Source organism: Siphateles boraxobius, unplaced genomic scaffold (genome assembly GCF_051911475.1).
Source record: "Siphateles boraxobius isolate OS27281-9 unplaced genomic scaffold, OSU_SipBor_1 111, whole genome shotgun sequence".
NCBI lineage: Eukaryota > Metazoa > Chordata > Actinopteri > Cypriniformes > Leuciscidae > Siphateles > Siphateles boraxobius.
The window spans coordinates 889,754-917,141 of record NW_027508713.1 but is presented as its reverse complement, the minus strand read 5'-3'; the positions used below and the strand labels follow the sequence as shown (position 1 = coordinate 917,141).

Genomic DNA, 27,388 nt, shown 5'->3' with positions numbered 1-27,388 from the left:
CCTAGTTAGTTCTAAAAAAAATAAATAATAATAATACTGTCAACCTATAATTCTCAATAAGAACTGTAGGCGTCTGACAGAAATAAAGTCAGTCTGGTTAGTAATTGTCAGGAATCAATCAGACTCATTTCCATCCACCACTCAGAGATCACTCTCCCCGGAGTATTAACCACACACACCTGTGCACCAGCAATTACCTCATCACCCAGCTCAATAAAACACTCACGGATACTGCAGTCTTTGTCAAGCCTCCAACAGGAATAGACCATAAACCCATTGCCTTCAGAAGTCTCTGAGTCATCCTGAAACCACCAAGTAACGTATACTCACCTGTGCAATACTAACCTCTGTGTCCTTGTCCCGCTGTCTCCAGAAGTCCTGTCTGATTCCATGTTTCCCGAGATCTGGTATTCATCTGAGTGTCCGGTATTCCTGCTGAGTTCTATTTGCCCGTGGTCGCATCTGAAAGAGAAAAAGACAAGTATTAATGAACTGTGATTGCTTGAATTCAATTAACTTGAGGAGGATCTGCTCACCTGGAATCTGCCCTGCAAGTAGCGATCATCACCCAATCTTCACCTGAACTTTGCTTACTCACCTTTGCACTTGATTCACTGTAAATAAACTCACATTTGAATTCACTTACCTCTGTCTCCGTGCCTGTATCCAGACAGAAGGCTTGACCTAAAAGGAAAGTAACAGCGCGATGGAGTCTTCCAGTCATGGTGATAATCCTATACAACCTACAGCCGCTGTTGTGGATTCCAGTCAGCCGACGCTCAGTACTTCCGCAAGCTCCGCTTCCTCTATGGTTTGTTTCGCGAAACCAACGTCACGTCCAGCGCCATTCTCCGGCCGGGCAGAGGATTGCAACGGGTTCCTACTACAGTGTTCGCTCGCTTTGGAACAGCAGGTCCAGTTGTATCACACAGAAAAGTCGAAGATTGCTTTTATAATTCAACAGTTATCAGGAGCTGCTTTAAGATGGGCTGAAACATTGTGGTTGCAGGAATCCTCGGTTACTTCGTCTGTACAGGAATTTGTAAACCATTTCAAGGAAGTTTTCGGACGACCAGTTGATGACACCACCGTCAGCGATAAACTGTTACAATTGCATCAAGGCAAGAAGTCTGTTTCTTGAGTATTTATTGGAGTTTCGCACTCTAGCCTCCGCAAGTGGGTGGGACGAAAAGGCGCTCATCTCTATCTACCGACGTGGTTTGAATCCTGCTCTTCGCCTTCAACTTGCGATATATGACGACAGCCTGGGTGTTGAGAAGTTTATACAGCAAGCTATCCGTGTGCATCAACGCTATCAAGGCTGCTATCGCGAAGCTCAACGACCCACTAGTTTACCATCCCAGAACCCCGCTGAATGTTCATCCGAAGCAGTTGTAGAGAAGATGCAGGTGGATACTTACCAGCTGAACGCTCCCGACGTCGAGAGTTAAGATTATGCTTGTATTGTGGAGTGGGAGGACATTTTCTTCAGTCATGCCCGACACGACCCCCTAGAATGCTTGTGAGTTCTGTCTTTACGTCCTTCTCGGTGTCAGCCCCGTTAACGATATCAGTGATCCTAAAATCGACAACTTTCCATGTCTTTGCTACAGCCATTGTGGACTCCGTGTCGGCAGAAGACTTCATCTCCGGACAGCTCTATCAGAAACTCCAGCTCAAGAAATCAGCCACCACCAAACCGTACTCCATCCATGCATTGACTGGTGAAAACATCAATCAGGGGTATGTCACGTCTCAGATTAAACCAGTTATACTCGGTATTGAAGACACACACCATGAATTATTCGAACCTTTCGTACTAGAGAATAGTCAGACTGATATAATCCTTGGCCGTCCATGGCTTATACGACATCAACCAAATATCAACTGGAAATCTGGCAAGATAATGACATGGGGTTGTAAGTGCGCTTCCATGAATACTGAATTCTCGGTCTCGTCCATCACTAACTTACCCAACACCATTCCAGTGAACTCAACCTCCATTGAAAGCCAGACAGAAAACCTGTCGGTGTCCATCCCCCCATGTTACTCTCAGTTTTCAGATGTGTTCAATCCTGTCGAGGCTGCGAAGTTACCACCTCATCGAGCCTGGGATTGTGCCATAAATCTGATTCCCGGAGAATCCATCCCCAAGGGACGAATCTACTCCCTGTCTATCCCTGAACAAGAAGCCATGCAACAATACATTGGAGAGGCTTTGAAACAGGGTTATATCCGCTCTTCCACATCACCTGCTGCTGCCAGTTTTTTCTTTGTCCCCAAGAAGGATGGGGGTCTACGCCCATGTATAGACTATAGAGCCTTGAATCAGATAACCGTGAAGTTCAGTTATCCACTCCCGCTGGTTCCCTCATCTCTCGAACAACTTTGAGAAGCCAAGATATTCACCAAACTAGATTTGAGAAGCGCATATAACCTCATTCGAATTGGAGAGGGTGACGATCGGAAGATCGCATTTATCACTCCAGCAGGCCATTACGAATATCTCGTTATGCCATATGGTCTGGTAAACGCCCCTTCGGTCTTCCAAAGTTTCATGGATGAAGTTTTCCGGGACTATCTGAATTAGTTTGTAATAATCTATATCGACGATATCTTAATCTACTCCAAGGATCTGGTGGAACATCAGCGACATGTCTCTCAGGTACTCCAACGGCTACGTGAATTCTCCCTGTTCCTGAAAGCAGAGAAGTGTTCCTTTCACCAAACCTCAGTCGAGTTCCTCGGTTACCATCTCAGTGAAAGAGGGGTGGAGAAGGATGATCGCAAAACCAAGGCAATAACTTCCTGGCCCACTCCGCAGTCTGTTAAGGAATTGCAAAGTTTCCTTGGATTTGCAAATTTCTATCGAAGGTTTATTCACCAATACAGCCTGCTAACTGCTCATCTGACATCTCTTCTCAAGGGAAAACCAAAGACACTACTCCGGACCATTAAGCTGAAAACGCCTTTCAGTCTCTCAAGACAGCGTTCACCACAGCTCTGTTACTCCAACATCCGAATCCTGAAGAAACGTTCATTGTTGAAGTTGATGCCTCTACTACAGGAGTAGGAGCTGTGTTATCACAGTATTCAAACTCATCACCCAAACCTATGCCATGTGCATTTTTCTCTCACAAGTTATATTCTGCAGAGGTAAACTATGATATTGGCAATCGAGAACTCCTGGCGGTTAAGCTTGCTCTTGAAGAATGGAGACACTGGTTAGAAGGCGCCAAACATCCATTTCTGGTTCTCACTGACCACAAGAATCTCCAGTACTTAAAGGAAGCAAAGCGACTTAATCCACGCCAGATGGGCACTCTTTTTTACTTGTTTCCATTTTCAGATCTCCTGTCACCCTGGTTCAAAGAACGTCCGAGCGAATGCCCTGTCTCGTCTTCATGCCCCCGAAACTCACCACGAAGAAGCTGAGAATATCTTACCTGAAAAGATGTTTGTCAATCCCATTCAGTGGGACTTAAACGAACAACTTTTGGAATTGTCCCAACACCAATCCAGCCCTCCAGAGTGTCCAACCGGAAAGATCTACGTACCCGAAGAGTTTCGTACCTCTCTAATCTCCTCAGCACATTCATCTGTTGGTACTGGTCATCCTGGAATAAACAAAACCTGCTCCACTCTCCAGATTCGCTACTGGTGGCCCAACAAGTTACGTGATATCAAGAACTTTATCCAAGGATGTATTCTTTGTGCTATGAACAAGAACCCCCGTCACTTACCCACTGGAAAGCTCATGCCTTTACCTGTTCCGCAACAACCCTGGTCACACATTGGGGTTGACTTTGTAACTGACCTTCCGCCCTCAGAGGAGAATACCTGTATCCTGGTAGCCATTGATCGCTTTTCGAAAGCTTGCAAATTAATTCCAAAACTTACCCACAGCATTCGTAACCGCAGAATTGTTAATGGAGCATGTCTTCTGGAATTTCGGCATCCCGGAGGACATTGTGTCAGACAGGGGACCACAATTTATTTCCAAGGTGTGGCGAGCCTTCTTTGCATTAATGAATGTAACCGTAAGTCTAATTTCAGGGTATCACCCACAGGCGAATGGTCAGGCGGAACGTAAGATCCAGGATGTCAGCCATTTCCTCCGTACCTTCTGCCGTGCTAATCAACATCTCTGGAGCCGATATCTCGTATGGGCAGAGTATGCTCAAAACTCCCTCCGACAAAACTCTACAAATCTAACACCATTCCAATGTGTTCTGGTTTACCAACCACCATTATTCCCATGGTCCGGGGAACCATCAGAAGTCCCTGCAGTCAATTCCTGGTTCCAGGACAGTGAGAGGGTATGGAATCAAGCTCATCACCATCTCCAACAAGCTCTGAACCGCCAACGTCACTTTGCAGACGCTCATCATCGCAACGCCCCCGAATACCAACCTGGGCAGCTGGTTTGGCTTTCGACCAGAGACATCCGTCTGAAACTACCTTGTCGCAATCTAAGTCCAAGATATATTGGTCCATTTCCCATAGTAAAACAGATTAACCCAGTTACCAACCAGCTCCGTCTGCCGGCCCAGTATCGTATCCACCCCTCATTTCATGTCTACCTTCTGAAACCCCATCATTCACCTGTCCCTGTTCCCTCTACAGATCTGGCTCAAGATGATAATCCCCCAGTACTTCCCATTGAAGCTGAATCCATCTTTACTGTCAGAGGGATTTTGGACTCCCGACGTCGGGGTGGTCAACTCGAATACCTGGTAGACTGGGAGAATTATGGACCAGAGGAGAGGTGTTGGGTACCTCGTAAGGACATCCTCGATCCCATGCTACTCACTGACTTCCATGAACAACATCCTGAAAGACCTGCTCCACGACCTCGAGGTAGACCCCCACGACGTCGGGGTCCTGTGTCCGCTGGCACGGACGCTGGAGGGGGGGGGGGGGGGGGGGGGTTTCGGGGTAATGTCAGGAATCAATCAGACTCATTTCCATCCACCACTCAGAGATCACTCTCCCCGGAGTATTAACCACACACACCTGTGCACCAGCAATTACCTCATCACCCAGCTCAATAAAACATTCACGGATACTGCAGTCTTTGTCAAGCCTCCAACAGGAATAGACCATAACCCATTAGCCACCGAAGTCTCTGAGTCATCCTGAAACCACCAAGTAACGTATACTCACCTGTGCAATACTAACCTCTGTGTCCTTGTCCCACTGTGTCCAGAAGTCCTGTCTGATTCCATGTTTCCCGAGATCTGGTATTCATCTGAGTGTCCGGTATTCCTGCTGAGTTCTATTTGCCCGTGGTCGCATCTGAAAGAGAAAAAGACAAGTATTAATGAACTGTGATTGCTTGAATTCAACTAACTTGAGGAGGATCTGCTCACCTGGAATCTGCCCTGCACGTAGTGATCATCACCGAATCTTCACCTGAACTTTGCTTACTCACCTTTGTACTTGATTCACTGTAAATAAACTCACGTTTGAATTCACTTACCTCTGTCTCCGTGCCTGTATCCTGACAGTAATAAGTGAAGCTGGTAATGCTGTTTGTGGAGTTGTTTATCCCTCCTCTGCTGAGATCTTCACAGATTTAATGTCTTCTTTTCTCTTCAGTTGATTTAATCTAAGACTGTGTCTGAAGTCAGTGGTAGTTTTATAACACTCAAAACAAGTTTAACAGCATTATGAAATCCAGGAACTAATACTATTTTGACGTCAAGTTCAATCTCTCAAGTTTAAAATACAATCATTGTTCTATTCTGTCCAACACAACTTTATATACAGAGTGTGGATCAATCCATCTCTACTCTCTCAATCCACAAGCTCAATGTGGCACTGCCTCCTACTGGCAGAAAGAGCTCAATGTCCAGTTTCAGGATGAGTCTTTTATCCAGATTTACTGATGAAAAGTTTGTTCTTTAGGGTGTTTCTTCTGGTGGGTCTGAAAACCCCCTAAATAAGCGAATCTCTCGTCGCAGATGGAGCAGCGGTAAGGCTTCTCTCCTGTATGAACTCGCTCATGAGTCTTCAGGACGTCTGATCGAGCAAACGTCTTGTCACACTGAGAACACTTGAACGGTCTTTCTCCTGTATGAATCCGAATCCACTGGTGATTTTTGAAGGTACCATGTTTACCAAAACTCTTCCCACAAACGCTACAGTGATACGGTCTTTCTCCAATGTGATGTCTCTGATGAAATCCAAAATGAGCCGGATTAAAGAAGCTCTTCCCGCAGTAGGAGCACAGGTACGGTTTCTCTCCCGTGTGAGTCCTCTCATGGCAAATCAAATTAGGTTTATGACGGAATCGTTTATCGCAGTGTGAACACTGATATGGTTTCTCCTCAGAGTGTATTTTCTGGTGTGACTTTAGACAGCTTGAGTTTGTGAAGGTTTTCCCACATTCGCTGCACTGGTACGGCCTCTCGTTGGTGTGAAGGCGCACATTCTTCGTCAGACTGTATCCATACGTGAATCTTCTATCGCAGTGAAGACACTTGTACGGCCTTTCACCCGTGTGGATTCTCTTATGAGCATCAAGATTCCCTTTGGTGCTGAAATACTAGTCGCATTCGCTGCAGTGGAAAGTCTTTTCGCTGTGTGTCTTCATATGAGCTCTAATACTAGATGGAGTGGTGAAAAAATCCTTCCCACAATGTTCGCAGCAAAACTCCTTCACGCTGTGCTCTTTTGAATGACGTCTCTCCTCTTCTAAGGTAGGAAAGCTGATGTTGCATCTCTTGGAGGAGAAGTCTTTCTGTTCTGTGTGTTTTCTCTCATGTCTCGCTAAATGTCCCTGTGAGCTCAATGTTTTCCCACAGGTTACGCAGGAGAAACTCTTGACCTTCAGCTGATCTTTTGATGTCGAGGTTGTTTCTTCATCAGTAGATGAACCGCCATTCACATCTAAAAACAAAACAAAACAGTGGTGTTAAAATGTCTACCTTAAAATGTGAACATATCGGTTCACAGTAACTACTGTCTGCACATCTGATTTAGGAACCCAAATTCTTTCAAATACTATGATTTGCGATAAAAAAAAGATAATAAATACAGAAACATAACTGAAGGAATAAAATCATCATTTTCATCACTTCGATTATTCTCATCTTCAAAATCATCTTCAACATCATTTCCCTCATCATCCTCATTCTGGACATCATCATCTTCATCCTCCTCCTCATGGCTCTGTTGTTGTTCCTCTGCTGTGGTTTCATCTTCTTGTCTCTCTATTAGGTTCCTGCAGTTCCACAGTTTGACAGAGCACATCTTCATCTGCTGTTCTCCAGCGTTACAGTCAGAGGTTTGATCAGCGGATCCATGATCCTGAGAGTCAGTCTAACACAGTAAAGTGAGGCTGAGCTCTGAGTCCTGTGTATCTCTGGATCTCCAGACTGAATCATGAGCTTCTGTCCCATCAGTCACACACACTGAAACCTTCTCCAGATCCTGACAAACACATCATAGATCAACACAAATAAACAACCTGTTAACATTAGCATCATTACTCAGCAGTTATCTCTAGAGGTTATATTGGTGATTTGTTTGCATAATTTGCTGCTGACTCAACTTGAGATGTGCATAAGAAGTGAGAAGCTAACACAACTTCGGTTTGATTGAGCTGAAGGATGAAATGATGAGCTGCTCAAACCGATTTGTCTCCTCTTTCTCTCAGCTTTGCCCCCAGTGACGCCACCTCCTCCTTCAGCTGACAGATTTCAGTGATGAAATCCTCAATATCCAGCATGGACAGATCCGTTCCTACTGATTTACAGCAGATCACATTCATCTGCGCTGTGATGGTCAACATCTGAAGACAAACATCATCATTATTACAAAGATATTACTATTGCTTTGGGTATAAGAAAAGCGCAATATAAATAAAATGTATTATTATTACTATTATTAAGTCACATTTATCCACATTTATATTAATCTAAGTTGTAATGTAGACTCATGCATTTTCTGTACTAAAGTTACATGCATTTTCACAATCACAATGTGTATTGTGATTGTGAAAAGCGCTATACAAATAAATGTGAACTGAATTGATGTAAATGCAGACGGTTTTTGAATCTATTTGGAAATATGTACCTTTATTTTGACATGACTAAAAACCGGAAGTAGCGCAAGACACCCCGTGAGCTACACACAGACGCTCCGTGAGCTACACACAGACGCTTCATGAGCTACACACACAGACCAAAGTGCTTCGGTAGTGGTGATGTTACCTGCTTGTTGGTTTCATTATTATTATTAGAGAATGCTACATGATTCTTAGTGTTTGCTACAACTGTGTGTAAGTTGAAGAATCATATTTTTTTACTGAAGATTGCTTCAGGGAAATGACTCTGCCGTTGATTGAGAAGCAGGCCAAAGTGGTCAGTATTACTTTGTATTCTTTATTAGCATCAGCTACAGAGTGAAGCCATACTATTCATGTAATGTTTGCAAAATTTGATGTTGTCTTGTATTTTGTCTACCCAAACTTTTAGTTCTACGGTGTTAATAAACATCTGTAAAGGGAACCGGAGTTTCGCATTCAGTCAATGGGCGGCACAGTAGAACACTTCTGCATCGGTGACCATTATACATTATAGCCCACGGACATTTCTTTTGTGTTTTTACCTTAAAGTAGCAGTGGCCATTATTTTTTCCTGCAATTGTTCATCTAGTAAGAATCAAAGAAACTAAGTAGATAAGTAAATTAAACATTCTCCCAGTTGTATCTAAGATGTTTAAGTTAATATCAAAGTATTGTTTATACAAGTGAGTTTTCATATTTAGACTGTGACAAGATTTATTTATTTTTTTACACTTTGTTAATTGCCTTTTTTTATTACTCATTCATTGAAGTGTGGTATTATGATACTGTAGTGTTTGGTGTGCAGTATTCAAAGGTTAAGCTAAGGTAATCAAAGATATTTATATTTACATTTCATTTAATTTTTCAACATTTCATGTTATTTCATAGGCTATTTGCACACATTCGAGAACAGAATACATTTATTCAAATTTTCAACTCCTTTAAAACTTTGTACATTTAATATGGCACACTCAAAAGAAAACACTTTTCTTCCAACTGAAAAGGTCAATCATGGAGACCTTCAAGAAGATAGTGACACAGAGCAGACTACTCTATCACAGCAAGCTGACGCTGATGAGCAAGTTGAAGACACAGTGCAGGAAACCCAATCTCAGGTTGGTGCGGATGACACACAACTGCCTGCAGTAATTAAGAAATCTGGACGCACACAAAGGCTCACTGAAAAGGGAAAGGCTCTGCTAGAGGACAAATTGACGGATCTAAATGTGAGTTTTGTAAAGATGTACAGAAGATGGAAGTATCACATCAATGGCTTAAAACGGTCCATTAAGAATAATGATGCTGATGATCTGATTGATGAGGTTGTAAATGCAATCAATACCATCCAATCAGTTACCATCCAAGACAATACTTACCTCAAAATAAGCGCTATTTCAAGTCCTGAACCTGACATTCGGAGAATGAATGACACATGCCAAGCATTCACTAGAATTGCAAATACAAATGTTCAACATTTCCACAGTGGTGATGATTCAGAGACCATATCTTGGCCTGATGCTAAGTCAGTGTTTGACAGCACAGTGTCTGATGTTTCTTCAGCTCAAACCGCTAAGTCAAAGGCTTCTTCCAAATTATCCAGACACTCTTCCATCCTGTCCCTTAATGCCAAACAAGCGGCAGCTGAAGTTGTGGTTACGCAACAAGTGATAAAGATAACAAATGCACAACATCAGCAGAAGGAAGAAATTCAAAGACTTGAGGTGGATGATCAAATCTTGAAGGCTGAAAGAGAAGTTAAAGGAATGGAAATTGAAGCAGAGAGTGCTAAAAAAAAGAGCTCAGTTCATAGCAGAAAGTGCTGATAGAAAAATTAAGCTGGAAGGGAAAAGAAGAGAAGTTGAACGGCTAGAAGAACTTAAAGGGCATGTTGCACTGCAGGTTTATTTGGAATCTGTCGATTCACCACTTGCACTTAACCCTTTAATGGATCAATTTTTCCCCTACTCTCAAGCACCAGTCTTCCAAGCTCTTCCTGCGCAATAAGCCAAGCCCATCTGCCACATGAGGTTGCAGCCACTAAAAACTCTCTCCTATATCCCTCCATCCCACATAGCAACATTGTTTCGGCCCAGATCCGGCCCACATCTGGCACTTGTGACACAAGAACTACAACTGACTTCAGCCACAGCCTAAGATAAAATCAACTGAAGAGAAAAGAAGACATTAAATCCTAAGATCTCAGCAGAGGAGGATTGATTAAACAACTCCACAAACGGCATTACCAGCTTCACTTATTACTAACCAGACTGACTTTATTTCTGTCAGACGTCTAAAAAGATCTTATTGAGAATTAACTGAGGTTTAACTCTAATGTGTGTCACCATAACAGTGATTAGAGTTTCCATTAGTTGGGCTCTTAACTCTTATTTTATCTTTTGTCTCTCCTGGCTGCTGTGACAGTGTGTTTGTAAAACACATTTGCAGCAGCATAGAAAGCTAAAGTGAAATGAGATCAGGTCAGGTGATGATTGTCACCTGTTGATGGTTTTATTATCACCATGAAGTAGCCTGAATCAATATCATTTGAATCTAACAGAAATGTTAAGGATTAAACATAATAGGACAATTTAGCTGCATAATTTATTCATGCTGAAGTGCATGCTGGGAGTTTTGTACTAAGCTGGTACCCAGCATTCATTGCAGCATGGCCCTTATGATTGTCACCATTGTTGAGTTTCATACGATGATTGTTGATGTCTGTGTTTTCCACTGTACACCAACTTAATGTGCTCATGGTAGGGATGGCTGACACGAAACAGTCGTTCCGAAGCTTTGCGAGATCCCGAAGCGCAGATGTTTCGAAACACTGATCCGAAGCGTAATTCAAAACACCCATGTCACGTGACTATGGCCAAACGAAGCCTTGAAATGTTTCACTAAGTGTTTCATCAGGTGTGATCTGCCGAATCAGCGTTTGATTGACACGGTCGGGAACAGACCACACAATCACACATCTGTATAAAAATCAACGCATTTTGACCTCGTGGGTTTTTGTGAGAGGAGTTTGATTTTGAGATAGTGCAATTTGATTAGTTATAGGCTATTTAGGCTTACATTTAAATTTACACAACACATTGACTGATAGGCTAGAGACAGACAGAGTATAGCCTACATATAGTGACAATTAAGAGATATAAATAGATAGACAGCTAGATTAATAGATAGATTTGCCCAGAACTCATGATCCACTAACTTACTGGAAAGAGAGAGAGCAGTAATCTTACCTCATTTGTATGTCCTAGCTAAAAAATATCTTTGCATGCCAACAGCAACAAATGTCCCTTGTGAGGGGATTTTTTCAAAGGCTGGAGAAATTATCTGTAAAAAAAAGAATCTCTTTCCACAGCAGAGAAATTCATATTTTTGAATACAAATCTCTAAAAAAGTGAGAAATTGTGGCTTGATTTCTTTTATTAATATTCATCTTGCAGGACCAAAATAACAATGCACAGTGAGGAGCCTATAGGTTACAAGCTTCACATATTAGAAAAATACAATAATAAAAAAACAACACATTTTTTAATGGCTCGTCAAGGTTGTTTCAGATCAACACCTGCAAGTGACCGCTAGGTGTCACAGTGGACACGGGTGTCGGATTGATTCGAAGCCTCGAAACAATATGGCCCATTTGGTTCAACTGTTTCATTGTTTCACGAAGCCTCGATCTGCCCATCACTAGCTCATGGTTGTTAGAATTTGATTGCTAGAATACAGGGTTGTATCATAAATGGTTCAATAAATGTTGTTGGTTTGATTCAAATGACATCAGAAAATCAGGTTATTTCATGATAATAATAAATCTTTACACAGGTAACCATCACCTAATCTCATTTCACTTTAGCTTGTGTTAGTTGCTGCAAATGTGTTTTACAAACACACTGTCACAGCAGCCAAAAAAGTCAAAAGACAAAATAAGAGTTAAGACCCCAACTAATGGAAACACTAATCACTGTTATGGTGACACACATTAGAGTTAAACCTCTGTTAATTCTCAATAAAACTTCTGTAGACATCTGACAGAAATAAAGTCAGTCTGGTTAGTAATAAGTGAAGCTGGTAATGCTGTTTGTGGAGTTGTTTAATCCTCCTCTGCTGAGATCTTCACAGATTTAATGTCTTCTTTTCTCTTCAGTTGATTTCATCGAAGACTGTGTCTGAAGTCAGTTGTAGTTCTTGTGTTTCTGCTCGTTTCTTTTTTGTTTTTTTTTGTTCTCTTCTTCTCTTCATTGATTCTGCTTGTCAACAGGCTTTTTAAGGCTGAGATGACTCCATATTTAACCCTCTGGGGTCTGAGGTGTTTTCTGGGTCCTGGAGGTGTTCTGACATGCTCTGACATTTGTGCTTATTTCTGTTACTTGTGACATTTTCATGGCTAAAGTCTTATTAAACTGTATTCAGCACAAACTCTGCTACAATAATATGTCCGCAGCATGTAGGTAAAAGTTTGTAGTTTTGAGATAATGACGTTTAATGTGGTTTGTGAAAAAACTAAAAAGAATTGTCACTGAAATAAGGTCAGGAAACACATATTGATTATTTCTTCACAAGACTTTTGAAAATTGTACCACTTAGCCTAGAATATTTGCTCCAAAACTATGTGAAAATCATCCTGACTACTCATTCAGATAAGACTATAAGCTTTATGTGAAGGGGCGTGATCTCTCAATATGAATGCATTTTACACCTGAGAAAGACAAAGACCCTCCCCTAATGGCCCTATTAGGTGCTATCAGGCCCTATCATTATGAGGAGCCTTGCACAAAGAATGAGGAGATTTAAAAAAGAATGGCTTTTAGATTGTCTGGATTTATTTACAACACAACATAATCCAAAGATACACAACAAAGGACAAAAAAGCACATTAGTTAATAGTGATCTAAAGACAGAGGCTTGAACAGTCACACACCTTTGTAAATAAATATATATATATATATATATATATATATATATATATATATATTACACACACACACACACACAAACAGTGCTTAAGTGAACACACCCATGCTAAAGTTGACTAAAACAGACTGATCTCATGAAATGGCGTATGTATGACACGCCAATTCGTATTTCCATTTTTGGCGTGCTATCAACACGCATAACCGCTTTTCAGCGTGTTTATCAACGCCTTTGACTTAACGTTATATTAATGTATTATGTATATATAAATATATGACCTACCCCAACCCCGTCCCTAAGCCTACCCGTCACTGGGGTTAATACCATTTATGAGTGTTCTCCTACCATCCTAGGAAAAGAAATATCGCTCCACAGATGTAGATATAGATTTTGCTTCGTTTCGCTCTGACATTTAACGGCGTAGACATACACGCAAAAGATTTCGGCGTGGACATACACGCGGATAACTCAAAATGCGTATAGATAACACGCCACTTGACTTGAAAGTGGCGTGTATGTTTACGCAAAGTCATGATGTCATGTTGACTAAAAAGATAAATAAAAAAATCATCTTAATGCCTTAATTCAAAAAATGAGGAAAACTCCAACCTTTAAGGACACCAATTTTCTTTGTGAATGAATAACGTATCGCAAATAATTAAATGTTCTTCCTTAAAATACAGGGTGCATAAGTCTGGACACCTCTATGTTAAATTCCCTTAGAGGCAGGAAGATTTTTATTTTTAAAGGCCAGTTATTTCATGGATCCGGGATACTATGCATCCTGATAAAGTTCCCTTGGCCTTTAGAATTAAAATAGCCCCACAATCATCAGACACCCTTCACCATATTGGTTTTATTTCAGTTAGCCTAATAGCTGGTTTGATTTGCATTGAGAGATGATCTTATGGAAAGTACCCCATGCTAATCTCTAGGTATGGTGAAGGGTATGTGATGATGTGGGGCGATTTTAAATCCATTTAATAATAACAACAATAGCCTATAGCATGCGGCCTATAAATCGTTAAAAATGAACACTTCAGTACACTAGAGCAGGGGTCGGCAACCTTTTTGTCATAAAGTGCCATTTTTAAGTTTCCGAGTTCATCAATGTGCCATAACCCCCCTCCCCCCCATGTATAAATAAACATAAACATATATTAAATATTCATAATGGCTAACACAGAAATAGTACAGAAATTAAAATGTTTCTCATGAAATTTGTTTTAGATTTGTCATCTTTATTTTCAGGCCTGAATTAGACTTTGAAGAACAGATTGGACCTGGTCATTCGTGTTTTTACTGACTTCTTTCAGTTTTGTTAAAAGTGTTACACTTCCACTTGGCAACATAACTGCATCTCACTACTTTTAATGAAGACAACTGTGTGTTGAGCTTCAGAATGTAAGCTAAACTTTCAGTTTCATTTGCGCCAGTTTGCACGTCGGCTTGCTGAAGAGATGCGTGTTGCAGCAGCGCTGTCATATCTATAAACCGGGAGCCGTTATAACACTCGCATGTTTTTTTTTTTTTTTACCAATTTGGGAGGAGTAAAATTCACATTTGTGACTTCAACAAGCATATATAATGCATATATGCATTTTGTTCATTTTCATCTGGAATATGTAAAAGTGTGCTCTCAATCAGAGGGCATTTGTCTCACGATTGGATAGCTTTCCAATCAGAGCAAAAACATGAAGTGATCAGGTACGCACGAACGGAGTTTCCACATGCATCGCAGTAATTTTAATATGTATGGAATGTTTAATAAGGACTCTATACACTTGGTTGAAATTTATAGCATTAACTATTTACAGCGGAACGAGCTTTAAGGTGTCAGTTGGATAACTTGTTTGCGCTGATGCGCACTGGTCAGCGCGACCACTCTGACCAATGGTTTGTTAGAGCTGCACGCTTTCATTGACTTGTGCAGTTTAATACTCACACTTTAATAATATTAATAACTCCTAACTTAATAAAACAAGCTGTTACTACAAGGAATTATTACATCAATATGTAGATCTGTATATAGGTGGGAGGTAGGCTACTTTATCTGAATGAAATACATACACCCCTCTCGCGCTTGCTTGCATGCCAGCGATTAACCCTCCGCGTGCCAGTGTTGGCACGCGTGCCTTAGGTTGCCGACCCCTGCACTAGAGAAAAATATATGGATATGTTACTTCAAATGTTTCCATTCTTTAGAAACACAGTTTGTAACGAATGGACAATTATAATATTCACCATATTAGAGTAAACACTGATACTAGCCTAACATCATGCTGTGTTTTATTATCAAACATAAAAACATCATTGTGTCGTGCATGACATGTACAGGTCCTTCTCAAAAAATTAGCATATTGTGACAAAGTTCATTATTTTCCATAATGTAATGATAAAAATTAAACTTTCATATATTTTAGATTCATTGCACACCAACTGAAATATTTCAGGTCTTTTATTGTTTTAATAATGATGATTTTGGCATACAGCTCATGAAAACCCAAAATTCCTATCTCAAAAAATTAGCATATTTCATCCGACCAATGAAAGAAGTGTTTTTAATACAAAAAAGTCAACCTTCAAATAATTATGTTCAGTTATGCACTCAATACTTGGTCGGGAATCCTTTGGCAGAAATGACTGCTTCAATGCGGCGTGGCATGGAGGCAATCAGCCTGTGGCACTGCTGAGGTGTTATGGAGGCCCAGGATGCTTCGATAGCGGCCTTAAGCTCATCCAGAGTGTTGGGTCTTGCGTCTCTCGACTTTCTCTTCACAATATCCCACAGATTCTCTATGGGTTTCAGGTCAGGAGAGTTGGCAGGCCAATTGAGCACAGTAATACCATGGTCAGTAAACCATTTACCATTGGTTTTGGCACTGTGAGCAGGTGGCAGGTCGTGCTGAAAAATGAAATCATTTCCATAAAGCTTTTCAGCAGATGGAAGCATGAAGTGCTCCAAAATCTCCTGATAGCTAGCTGCATTGACCCTGCTCTTGATAAAACACAGTGCACTAACACCAGCAGCTGACATGGCACCCCAGACCATCACTGACCCAGGTACTTTACACTGGACTTCAGGCATTTCCTTCTCCCCAGTCTTCCTCCAGACTCTGGCACCTTGATTTCTGAATGACATGCAAAATTTGCTTTCATCCGAAAAAAGTACTTTGGACCACTGAGCAACAGTCCAGTGCTGCTTCTCTGTAGCCCAGGTCAGGCGCTTCTGCCGCTGTTTCTGGTTCAAAAGTGGCTTGACCTGGGGAATGCGGCACCTGTAGCCCATTTCCTGCACACGCCTGTGCACGGTGGCTCTGGATGTTTCTACTCCAGACTCAGTCCACTGCTTCCGCAGGTCCCCCAAGGTCTGGAATCGGTCCTTCTCCACAATCTTCCTCAGGGTCCGGTCACCTCTTCTCGTTGTGCAGCGTTTTTTGCCACACTTTTTCCTTCCCACAGACTTCCCACTGAGGTGCCTTGATACAGCACTCTGGGAACAGCCTATTTGTTCAGAAATGTCTTTCTGTGTCTTACCCTCTTGCTTGAGGGTGTCAATGATGGCCTTCTGGACAGCACTCAGGTCGGCAGTCTTACCCATGATTGCGGTTTTGAGTAATGAAACAGGCTGGGAGTTTTTAAAAGCCTCAGGAATCTTTTGCAGGTGTTTAAAGTTAATTAGTTGATTCAGATGATTAGGGTAATAGCTCGTTTAGAGACCCTTTTCATGATATGCTAATTTTTTGAGATAGGAATTTTGGGTTTTCATGAGCTGTATGCCAAAATCATCAGTATTACAATAAAATAATAAAAGACCTGAAATATTTCAGTTGGTGCGCAATGAATCTAAAATATATGAAAGTTTAATTTTTATCATTACATTATGGAAAATAATTAACTTTATCACAATATGCTATTTTTTTGAGAAGGACCTGTATATACATCTCCTGCCTGTCTAGGCTATAGTTCATATTTCAACATGTTTCTGTCGATTTCCTACATTTTAGTCTAGCAACAGTTCAACTGGAATGCTAAGTTTATGGAACAATAACACTAACTAATAAAATTCATAATACATTTCTTACCTTACATCTTTCTTGTCTTCAAATCGCGTTCTTCTACTTCTGATGTAAATCAAATGTAAGCTCACAGCATGTCTTCCAAACTCGACGAAAAGCAGAGGACTGATGAAGTTTAGTGCTTTGTTTTTGAGGTAATGAGCGTGTTCACGCTCCTTCGTGGAGATTTGCATATCAATCTCTTTTGGCGTAGTCAAATTAAAAATAATGAGCAAGCGTTTGAGAAACTGGACATCTTGTTGGTTTTATACAAATTACTTAAACAGAGAAAATTTGTTTTCGTTTTGAATCAGATCATTTAAAAGTACACACTTAAATGATTATAAAGATATACATCACATGCCTGGGTGAATAGTATTCGCTGAGTTTTGTTTCAGTTTAGAGACGTGTTAAAAAAAAACAAGTTTAACGAGACGGAGAGACAGAAAGCACACCATGTTTATTTTCTTTATTTTACAAAAGCACAATGTTTCGTTTCGATTGTAAGTGGACACATAAAAAAATAGACATTTAACAGTTTATTTTTTTCATATTTCTTAAGTCTGTATGACCAGAAATGATCGAGTATTTTAAGTCTATTTTCCTGCTATGTGAAAAAAATCGAGTTTGTCGCGCCCACGCGACGGCCGACCCCAGAGGGTTAATATACGCAGACTTTGTGGCTCAGATAAGGTCCAGTTCTGGTTTATTTATTTGCTCTGCCTGACATGTGGCATTGCTATGGCCTGCTTGTGGCCCAGATCTGGCAAACAGGAGCGGTCCGCCCAAGGGCCGTCATTCCACGCTGCATGTGGGCCAGATCCGTATTCCACAAGTGCCAGATGTGGGCCGGATCTGGGCCGAAACAATGTTGCTATGTGGGATGTACACCTCATGTTCTGTTCCACAGCCAACCACGTTTTCTCAAGTCCCTGTAAGTCAAGTCATCACCCCAACTGCACTTCCACTTGTGGAACAAGCCCCAACCACTCAAGCCTTTTTAACCTCTCATGAAGCTTCCAATGACCTTGTAAGAACTCTAGCTGAAGCAATCACAGCTTATCGAGTTCCGATTCCAGAACCTGAAGTTTTCAAAGGAGATCCTCTCAAATACAATGATTGGAAGCTTTCCTTTGTTACTCTGATTGATTGTAAGAACCTACTAACTCAAGAAAAGCTCCTCTTTCTGTGCAGGTATGTTGGTGGCTCAGCCAAGAGAGATATTGAAGGCCATTTCCTTGTAGGAACAGAAACAGCTTATCGTCAGTCACACACACTGAAACCTTCTCCAGATCCTGACAAACACATCATAGATCAACTCAAATAAACAACAACCTGTTGATATTAGCCTCATTAAGCCCAATTTATACTTCTGCGTCAAACTCACGCTGTAGCTACGTCATAGGCTGTGTGTAGCGAGCGTACCCTTCGGCGTACCCTGACGTGCACCTCTCCAAAAATGTAACAACGTGTCAATTCTACGCGGACGCACATTTGTTTCACATGCATTTCTAATTGCACGTCACACGCAGAAGTATAAATGAAAAACGACGAGTAGTCTACAGCGTAGAGGCTCCGTAGTGGGTCCGACACAGAAGTATAAATCAGCCTTTACTCAGCAGTTCTAGTGGTTAAACTGGTGATTTGTTTGCATAATTTGCTGCTGGCTTAATTTGAGATGTGCATAAGAAGTGAGAAGCTAACACAACTTTGGTTTGATTGAGCTGAAGGATGAAATGATGAGCTGCTCAAACCTCTCTGTTGGGTTTGTCTCCTCTTTCTCTCAGCTTTGCCTCCAGTGACGCCACCTCTTTCTTCAGCTGACAGATTTCAGTGATGAAATCCTCAATATCCAGCATGGACAGATCCGTTCCTACTGATTTACAGCAGATCACATCCATCTGTGCTGTCATGGTCAACATCTGAAGACAAACATCATCATTATTACAAAGATATTACTAGCGCTTTGGGTATAAGAAAAGCGCAAAATAAAATGTTTTTATTATTATTACTATTATTAAGACACATTTATCCACATTTATATTAATCTAAGTTGTAATGTAGACTCATGCATTTTCTGTACTATGTGTATTGTGATTGTGAAAAGCGATATACAAATAAATGTGAATTGAATTGAATTATAATGAACTTACACTTATTTAAACTCAAAATGACTAACAATTATGAAGGAGAACAGAACTACACAGAATAAGAAAATGATTGCAATTTCTGAAAATATCAATACACAGGTATATTAATTAAAGATATAAAATAAACATATGTTTAGGCGTGTTTATGTTTAAATTCATTATCCTATGAATATAATTATAATACATTAATTTATCATTATCTAAAACTTAAATTTAGCTGCTAGATTTAAACAGATTTCAGAAATTAAACATGATAATGTGATACTTGTACTCGTTTCTAAGCGTCATTTAAGTGTCCAGCATTGAACTTCAAACATGTTGACTATGGTTTTATTACAAATATCACAGTTAAAACACAGCTGCTGTATTAAGCAACGGTAAATGTGTGTTTATAACTACAATACTATTATTTATTATTACAAATACCCAAGCTAGACTATGGTTACTGTGGTAAAATCATGGCTAATTCGTTTTTTTTTTAATGATAAATGCGAAGTACTTTAATTTAAAGCTCATTTAAACACTACAGACAGAAAATACACGATCACACAAAGAGCTTAAACATACCTCAGTCTGAGAGCGCGTCAGGCTTTTCTTCAGTGGTTTTACCGGCGGACTGCAGAGCGTCACAGCGACTCCTACAGGTTTCAGTAATATGGAATGCCAAAGCTGACTTAATTAAAAATAAATAAATACATAAATAAATATACGAAGAAATGTAAAAAAGCAAAAATATGTAAATAAATACATAAATAAATATACAAAGAAATGTAAAAAAGTACAAATAAATGAGTATTTATACTTTTATTTCCTTATTTATGTATAATTGTATTTTTTACACATTTTTTATTTTTTTATTTATACATTTATTCATTTATTTATTTCCAATTTTATTTATTTCCACATTCATTTATGTATAAATGTTTTTATGTCTACATTTATTTATTTCCACATTTATTTATTTCCACATTTATTTATTTCTGCATTTCTTTGTCCGTATGCTAATGAGGGGGCGTGTTTTACCTCAGACATCAGCAATCGAGCTCAGAGTGGCAGTGCTGAAGCTTTGAGGCCACAGTGACACCTTGTGGTGTGTGACCAAACCAAACGCAAGAGGTGTGCGGACAGTATCACATTTTAAGTCATGTATATCACCCTAACTGTATGTAGGGTAGGCTATATAGGGTTTAACACACATAGCACACATGAACAGAAACTGCACTTCAACGGGTCTGATAGCAGACACTTGGACATGGAAGCGCATGAAAGTATCCACTATTAATAACAATGTAAACGCGGTGGATAGGGCTGATAAGAGCTTGCGTTTATTGTCGATGAGATTCGCACACCAGCGCAGAACGTGGAGAGAAACCAGCGCACATTTCACTGACTCCTACGCAAGATATTGATCAATGAGTTTGAAACGCAACTCAATACACGGTTTACATTCGCGTTTCATAATTTCGTATGCATAACAGCCAGGTGACAATTCAAATGCTTAAAACACAACCCATATTTCATAGATGCTGCTCTAAGATACTGATTAATCACAAGTCATCAATTTGGAATTATTCTTAAATCAAACAAAAGGGCTCATGTAAACGCAGCTAGTGAGCCACGCATGTCACCCCATGCAGTGGAGGACAGAAGCATCATCATGGCCATTCAAACAGCACCTGTCGTGCCCATGATCGTGGTGATATTTCCCCCTATAAATTGATTTTATATCTACCCAAACCTTATTAAATAGGTAGGCTATACATCATCATATATGTCAAGTTCTTAATATTAATCGATAAACTACTCAGTTATAATTACAATAAGGCACTATGGCTTATGGATTATAATAAAATGATCTCATACATGGACTTTTTTTACAGCATTTTTAAATGCAGACTTTTTTTATTAATGTTGGTGGCATGTTTGCGAGGTGGCGGAAGAAAGTTAAAGTTAACGTTTGGCCTATCTAAATTCGGGGAGGACGTCCTTTAAGTGACGACGTCTGGGAAGGTTGGCTGTTTTGTAGTAGTTTTGCAGCAGCAGATACACGTGAATTATGGCGGTGTACAGACAAGAGATAGCTAGACAGTTGAGACATTTGGCTGGGCTAACTGAAACTAATCCGGCCAACTAATATTTGGGCCAGTCTTATTGGAATAATTCACCCAAAAACGATGTGTCATACATATCTATGGTCATGTATCGTCATGCCTAACGTTAAATTGTGACTGCCACTGTAAGTTCCTAACACCGTGTTATAGGCTACACCTCGGCCTGATTCCAATTGAGATGGCTGTAAACTTCCCTTTAGGGTTTCTGATTTATATAGCATTCTTGGGGACAGAGAGCTGGATGAAATGGTGCGTGAAATCCTCAAGCGGCATCCCAATACCGGCTACCAAATGATGTTAGGCCATCTTAGAGCCAGAGGAACAAGGATCCAACGTAAGTTGTTGTTGAATCATGTATCGTGACAATGATCAGCCGGATTTATCGGTGTATTCACTTATGTTATGTACTGTAATTCTTCACCTTCATTTCAATTTTTTTTTGCAGTTTTGTGTGTGGCTATTTAATTAACTTTTTTGTAGGACGACGTGTGAAAGAATCCATGCAACGCATAGACCCAGAAGCGGTTTTGCTGCGCACTCAACGGCTCCAGACACGGAGGCTCAGACAATATTCTGTGCCAGCGCCGAACAGTTTGTGGCATATAGACGGCAATCATAAACTAATAAGGTAAGACTACATTTTGGATTCGTCAAAAGCGATTTTCAAAATATGATTCTACGTTCTTAACACTTGACTATGTAGAGGGAAAAAAAGGTGAAGAGGGATTACAATTAAAAAGCAACAAATTTGCAATTGTGTATCCACAATCCATCTGTTTGTTTGTTTACTTTTATGATCCCATTAGCTGAAAGTCTGTGCAATCAGCTAGTCTTCCTGGGGTCCATTCTAAAAGAATTACATTACAACAAAAACAACAACATTTCAATCATCACAGTTAACGCATATACACATTTCATATATATATACATATATTGTATACATATCGTGTATTATTACATACACAAACACATGTGTTTCAGTGTGATCCGCCTGCCATAAACAGAGATGCCAAGAAAGACATTTGATCTTTGGACCTTTGATCATGTATAAATAAATGTTAGATTTGGTCCAGTCGGTGGTAACTTGAGGTCTGTTTTCTGAGATGTAGTATGAATTAAAATCCAATGATCAACGTTTTTATTGGTATCTTTGTTCATGTGTTTTTTAATCATGTTTCAGGTGTGACTATAAAACCCAGAAGAGTAAATCACCACTGGTTCCTTCGAGATTTTCCTATGGGGTTTTATAATGAGGATCTTCAATTTATCAGTAAAATAAAGCCTGTGGTAAACATAACTTGATAATAATTTGTTTTGTTGTACAGCATTAACTGAACACACACCACACCCCAAGCTGTCTTTTTCTAGTTATTAGAAACATATGTTTTTAAAAATTAACATAACTTATTTAAAAATTGCGTTTTGAGTATGGGTGTGTGTAATTTACGCTGTTGAACAAAACTTCAAAGTATGTTATGTTTAAAGGGATACTCCACCGTTTTTTCGTATTAAACTATGTTATTCTCTTATCTAAGACGAGTTGATACATATGTCTCTCGTCTCAGTGCGTGCACTTAATCGCTCTGGCGCGTGGTGACACTTTGATAGCACTTAGCTTAGCCTAGTTCATTCATTAGGGACCAAACAGAGATGAAGTTAGAAGCGACCAAACATATCCACGTTTTCCCTATTTAAATAGTTACACGAGTAGTTACATGACCAAGTATGGTGACACAAAATAAAATTCCGCCAATACATTATAGTTATCCTTTTTAACCCGCTTAGAAAAGCGTCACGTTTTATTTTTTGTCACCATACTTGGTCGTGTAACTACTCGTGTAACTTTATTTAAACAGGGAAAACGTGGATGTGTTTGGTCGCTTCTAACTTCATCTCTGTTTGGTACCATTGAATGAACTGGGCTAAGCTAAATGCTATCAAAGTGTCGCCGCGCGTCAAAGCGATTGAGTGCACGCACTGAGACGCGAGAGGTATGCATCAACTCGTCTCAGAGTATCCCTTTAACACAGGCTTTATTTTACTCAAACTGAAAAAAAAAAAACCTGGAAAAAAACCCCACATTATAAAACCCCATAGGAAAATCTCATTTTGACGTCAAACCTGCACCTTTATAATTGGTGTCCACAAATTTATTCCTATATATTTTTTTTACTCTACATAAATTTAAATTGTATTCTTTCTTTTTTTAAATCTTTGCAATTATTTATTATAGATGGCGGATGGTGGTTCACGGCTTTAGCCGCCTGATTGTTTATCTGACTGCTGCTACCAACAACCGTGCTTCTAATTAGAAGCTTTCTTGAAGCAATCAACATGTATGGAGTGCCATCACGTGTTAGATCTGACAAAGGAGGAGAAAATGTTGAAGTGGCACGTTTCATGGTGTCCACCAGAGGAACAAATCGGAGTTCTCACCTCACTGGAAGAAGTACACACAACCAACGGTAATATTTCCTGTTAAATTTAAATTGATTATTATTATATTGGTATTGCCAACTAACTTGGATTTTGGTCATAAATCTCTTAGACTTTGTCAGTGTTCAAATGGGCTTAGACTGTATTACGGAAGGTTTAACTGTCACACTTGCATGTGCAAGGCTTCCATCTGTCTTTCTATCAACGATAAAGTAAGGCCTGTTTAAATAACTTTCCTATTTAATGTACTACTTAGGATTTTAAGACTTGGCTTTGTCAAATTTTATCTGGCAAAACTTAACCAATTTTTTTTTTTTTTTACAATGTTAGTTTCTAACAGGCTTTAGTGTTCCACAGAAATTAAGTCATAGTGAATATATATGACAATGTCCATTAAAGGGTTAGTTCACCCAAAAGTAAAATTTCTGTCATTAATTTCTCACACTCGTGTCGTTCCAAACCCGCAAGACCTTCATTAATATTCGGAACACAAATGAAGAAATTTGATGAAATCCGAGAGCTCTCTGACCCTTCATAGACAGAAACACAACGACCACTTTCAAGGTCCAGAAAGGCAGTAAAGACATCGTTAAAATTATCCATGTGACTCCAGTGGTTCAACCTTAATGTTAAGAAATGACGAGAACCCGGAAGCACTGCACTGTGTTTACTACATCAACAGCGTAGGAGATCTGACACAGAAGAGAAGAAATTCTTAAATAAAGTAGTTATTTTTGCTTGTTTTTTTGTGCACAATGAGGGTAAGAAATGACAGAATTTTCATTATTGGGTGAACTAACCCTTTGTGGTACTTGGTAACACATATTTTTTTCACTCAATACTCTTTTTTTTTAAATTCTGTTTGATTTCAATATTCAGCATCGAACGATTGTGGAGGGATGTTTTGGGGGGAGTGTTGGACCTCTTCTATAATTATTTCTACAACTTGGAGAGGGAGGGCCTGCTTAATCCTGACAACGAAGTACACATGTATACATTGCACTGGACCTTTCTTCCACAAATCCAAAAACACCTAGAGTTCTTCAAGAATGGTTGGAATCACCATGTTTTGCGCACCGAAGGGCACCAATCACCACTTCACTTATGGAATGTAAATCAAAAGGAAGGTCATGATTCCCTCCAGGTTTGTACCCTTAATGTTTATTATGAACGTCCATGTAAAGGATAATCCTCAAAAGTTGTACAGAGTAGATTATTAAAGGGGTAAACTCAAAATGAAAGTTTGACCTCGAAGTACAGAGACTGCCAGATCCAAATGGTTCTTTTTCCAACGTCATCAATGTGTACAATGAAACCATTGCCATACTTTACAGTATAATTGCTGTTTAAACGCCAGTAAACTGCAGCAAGTTAACAACCCAGTGTGTTAACCTTTATGAGGATGCCGACGCACCGAAGCCTTCCTTGTTTAAATTAGGTCAAAGGTACTGTTAGATGTAATGTAATTGCTTGACAAAATATACATAATTAAAAAGATCTAATATTTAAGCTTGAATTTTTTACCTGTTTTACTCTAAAAAAAAAAAATTATAGTGACCGTAATTTGTTAATATGTGTCAGGAGTTATGAATATGAGAAACGGAGTCGATACCTTTTGTTTGAAATATGAGCGTCAGCCACATTCATTGAGTAAAAACTCCTGTGTGATCGTCATGAAAACGCTTGACAAAACAACATCCATCAGGGCTTTAGTTCAAAAATATGCACATTTGGAGAAATATTGATAGATGCTCATATTTATGTCAAATTTCTATAGAGAGGAGTAATATTTTTTAAATTTTTACCCAAAATGCGCCAATTTAATCATTAACGCTGGATACTCTGATGTGCTGTTTCTCAATTCATTCTGGTAGCCTGAGGGCACTCTGTGCACCGTTAGTTAGTCTACAAATGACACATGCGAGGAAGAGGCATATCATGTGACATTCCAGAAAATAACAGGTTTCCAGAGATCGCTGATAGAATGAGAGATGCTGATAGAAAATTTTGAAGACAATAGACGCACGATTGCAATGATTTATGGTTTATCTGTGTGTAAAGGCCAAGCCCAAACTTTAAGCCCCTGTAGTGCTATCCCGGGGTTGAGTAATTGACGCACTTTTACCTTGTTTGATTCATGACAGTCCAAGTCGTATTTACAGTGTATTTACCAGAATGTATTTCAGCTTGTCCCTTGCAAGATGATAGTGTGCTCGACTTAACACAGTACTGTGCAGACCAATCAGAATCTGACTTAAAGCTGGGAATGTTAGTGTTGTCCCGATCAAGTTTTTTGTGCACCAATCGAAAATACTGAGTATGTGCCGATATTAAGTTACGATCTACTCAGTATCGAGTTACTGCTACGTGCGTGCAAATTCATCTGTATCTGACTTTTCTGCTCAGCCGCCATATTTGTATCCATCGGGCGGATAGCACAAAATCACATGACCATTGTTACCAATAAAAAAAACTGGATTTGATCCATACCAGGTCCCAGAAAACGTTTTACCGATCCTATAAAAATCAGATCATCACATTTACATTACATTACATTTACATTTATATGGCATAATCCACGATCCATCTTCGTGGTGCTGTACAGAGATGGGTCGTGGATTAGATGTACTAGGCTTCAATGGATACACAATGACTTTCAAACATTTTACTCACACTGCTCCATTTCTTCCAGTCTATCAACTGCCTCTCTAAGCAGCTCAGACACACGTCGCCCCGCCATAATTTTGCTCGTGGAGGTATACAGTTTAACAGTAACACGTGGTGTCCCCCCCCCCCCCCATCGAATCATGATTTGAATCAGTATTTGAATGAATCAGTCTGAATTAATGATATGACTCACTCGTTTAAGACAGTGACTTGCCGCCACCTACTGGCTGTTTTAGTTTCATATTTAAAAATACAATTTAATTGATTCCATCATTTCATATTTCTATATTCATTTATTTTTAACATTAATCTCATAACGAATTTTATGCAATTGTAATTGCAGTGTAAAAGCATTGTCCTCTGTATTAAGATTTTGACTTTTAATGACTTAATGACTTTTGTTAATTTTATTTTACTGATAACAGCCATAGTGCCTTTTTATAATTATAACTGAGTAGTTTATCGATTAATATTAAGAACTTGACATATATGATGATGTATAGCCTACCTATTTAATAAGGTTTGGGTAGATATAAAATCAATTTATAGGGGGAAATATCACCACGAGCATGGGCACGACAGGTGCTGTTTGAATGGGCATGATGATGCTTCTGTCCTCCACTGCATGGGGTGACATGCGTGGCTCACTAGCTGCGTTTACATGAGCCCCTTTTGTTTGATTTAAGAATAATTCCAAATTGATGACTTGTGATTAATCAGTATCTTAGAGCAGCATCTATGAAATATGGGTTGTGTTTTAAGCATTTGAATTGTCACCTGGCTGTTATGCATACGAAATTATGAAACGCGAATGTAAACCGTGTATTGAGTTGCGTTTCAAACTCATTGATCAATATCTTGCGTAGGAGTCAGTGAAATGTGCGCTGGTTTCTCTCCGCGTTCTGCGCTGGTGTGCGAGTCTCATCGACAATAAACGCAAGCTCTTATCAGCCCTATCCACCGCGTTTACAT

At 39.7% G+C, this 27,388-nt stretch overlaps 1 protein-coding gene and 1 pseudogene across 1 annotated transcript in view; one reads left to right on the top strand and one right to left on the bottom strand.

Annotated features, from left to right (window-relative positions):
- Window positions 1–27,388, top strand: part of LOC143706717 (B-cell receptor CD22-like) — a 76,203-nt gene that overhangs the window by 21,376 nt on the left and 27,439 nt on the right. The window lies entirely within an intron of this gene.
- Window positions 5,163–7,777, bottom strand: LOC143706684 (uncharacterized; annotated as a pseudogene).